The 2500-nt window shown below is 45.3% G+C and overlaps 1 protein-coding gene across 1 annotated transcript in view; it reads right to left on the minus strand.

The window, feature by feature from the left end:
• Positions 1-1011, minus strand: part of LOC134456390 (transmembrane protein 51-like) — a 15539-nt gene extending 14528 nt beyond the window's left edge. Inside the window, exon 1 of the mRNA XM_063207755.1 lies at positions 727-1011. The gene's annotated coding sequence lies outside the window, so the exon portion shown is untranslated. The remainder of the gene's footprint in view (positions 1-726) is intronic.
• Positions 1012-2500: the final 1489 nt, after the last annotated feature.

Genomic DNA, 2500 nt, shown 5'->3' on the forward strand with positions numbered 1-2500 from the left:
GGGCTCGCTTCCCATTGAATGGCCAGTCGAAAAATAAAACATTCACGGAAACACAGACAATTCAGAGAGATAGAGAGGGGGGGAGAGATAGAACTTTATTTAGGCCTATTACTCAATGCCAGAACTCTGCTGTCTGTAGCCTACCCGCAGGTTTGCACACGTAGGCCTACACCACGTATAACAGTGGAGTATTTATGTGCCCTTAGCAGAGAGAGAGAGAGAGGGGGGGGGGGGGGGGGGCGAGCTGTGAGCTTCGTTAGTCGAGGAACGCCAATGGAATGTTGATCTCCGCGAGCACCGTTTTTACAGCTGCCGTTATTGTGTGTCAACGCGATGTCCAACACACACACACACACACACACACACACACACACACACACACACACACACACACACACACACACACACACACACGTCAAAGCGATGTCCAAGTGCGCGGCAACAGCCAGCCCCGACGGAGATACAGTAATAACAACATTCTCAAACCTTTCAAAAACTACAACCCAAAAACAGACCCGACAAAACGCTACAAGTGCCCGCCACTGCATAACAATTTCCAGGGTTAAATTACAGAGTGACTCTAGTTTTGAAGGGAATCTAAACTGCCCCGCCCAGCCCTACAGCAGTGTCTGAAAAGTTTGTGTTTTTTTCGCAGAGAAAGGTTACTATAATCCAAGCTATCCGTGTGCTACTTTTGCGCTTAGTCGCTTAGTGTTTTACGCTTACCTTGTGTTGCATGTGTGGAGGATGGTCCGACCTCAGTCACTCCATCTCAAAGTTCACGTTGCTTCTTCGCTCATAACTGTGGCTGGCTTCTCTTCTCTTCCCCGTTATGTGTGTGTGTGTCCGTGTGTGTATGTGGCAGACACACGCATTCGCTGGCTCGCTCGCAGGCTTTTTCCAGGACACTGTGGACGGGGCTCTCCTAAATGCCCAGAGGAAAAAAATGCCACTGCTGGGCAACTAAAGAAACTTTCTCACTCTCGCCTCGTCTGGCGGGCTCCTCTTTTCTCTTCCTTCCCCGTGCCCTCCCCGTGGTGGAGTTAACCCTTGCCCCACCACAGCAAGCGCATGCGCATGGGCTCCCCTGAGGACACTGGCTGCCTTCAACGTGATCGTAATTTCCGCAAAAAGGGGAGCGCGCTACTCGGGGTCTTTGCGTCACCGAACTGGTGACAAGATGCCTTGTGGCTTGGCATGAGTAGAGTAGAGTATAGTAGTGTAGTGTAGAGTAGAGTAGAGTAGAATAGAGTAGAGTAGAGTAGAGTAAAGCAGAGTAGAGTAGAGTATAGTATAGTAGAGTAGAGTAGAGTAGAGTATAGTAGAGTAGAGTAGAGTATAGTAGAGTATAGTAGAGTAGAGTATAGTAGAGTAGAGTAGAGTAGAGTAGAATATAATATGTATCATGTAGAGTAGAGAAGTGGAGTAGAGTAGTAAAATAGATAAGAACATGCATGAAGTACAGTAGAGTAGGCAGAACACGTATCATGTAGAGATGAGAATAGAATAGAATAGAATAGAATAGAATAGAATAGAACAGAATAGAATGTGAATAGAATAGAATAGAATAGAACAGAACAGAATAGAATGTGAATAGAATAGACTAGAACACAATAGAGTAGACTTGTAGAGTAGAGTAGAATAAATTAGAGTAGAATGCTATTGTAGAGTAGAGTAGAGTTTTAGCAGAGAGAGTAGAGAGAGAGGTTCCATTGGCCCATTGTTTCCGGGTTCTATTATTGCAAGGGGGAGGGGGGGATCCCCCTTTAGGCAGACCTAGGCAGACCTAAGGACTGTTCTATTTAATGCTAGGAGTATTATGACACGCCCCTTTAGGCAGATCGGAACCTGGTCATGTTAGGTGCCCATAGCAACCTATTACAGTGGCATATCTCTATATACTTAAAGAATCTCTGGTGTTAGAGTAGTGGATTAGAGTAGAGTAAAACTAGCCTGGTCCTGACTCCTGACCATCCCATAATACTACCATTTCATTTCGTATTCGTAGTGCAGAGCCAAGTCTCTTGGCGGAAGTATGTTGGATGGGGGGCGAGGCAAGAGTAAAACATGCATCAAGTAGTGTAGAGTATAGTAGAACATGTGTCACGTAAAGTAGGTTAGACTAGAGCAGTGTTTCCCAACCTTTTTTGTCTCATGTACCCCCTATGCCTTTGCGTTGTGCCATGTGTACCCCCTATCTCATGTTTTACATCACTTTTTCTATTCCAGTGTAACTATGCTCCATGCATTTTTTAAATTACAGATTTCCAAGTACCCCCTGCAGTGTGATTGCGTACCCCTAGGGGTACACATACCCCTGGTTGGGAAACACTGGACTAGAGCATGGGTAGAGAGGAATGTGTGGAGTAGAGTAGAATGTGTAGAGTAGAATGTAGACTAGAATTTTAGATTAGAAGATGGTCCAAGTAGAGTATGGAGTAGAGTAGAGTAGAGTAGAGTAAAGCATGCATCAAGTAGCCTAGTAGTGTAGAGTATAGTA

The sequence above is a fragment of the Engraulis encrasicolus genome, chromosome 10 (assembly GCF_034702125.1).
Source record: "Engraulis encrasicolus isolate BLACKSEA-1 chromosome 10, IST_EnEncr_1.0, whole genome shotgun sequence".
NCBI classification, from domain to species: Eukaryota; Metazoa; Chordata; class Actinopteri; order Clupeiformes; family Engraulidae; genus Engraulis; species Engraulis encrasicolus.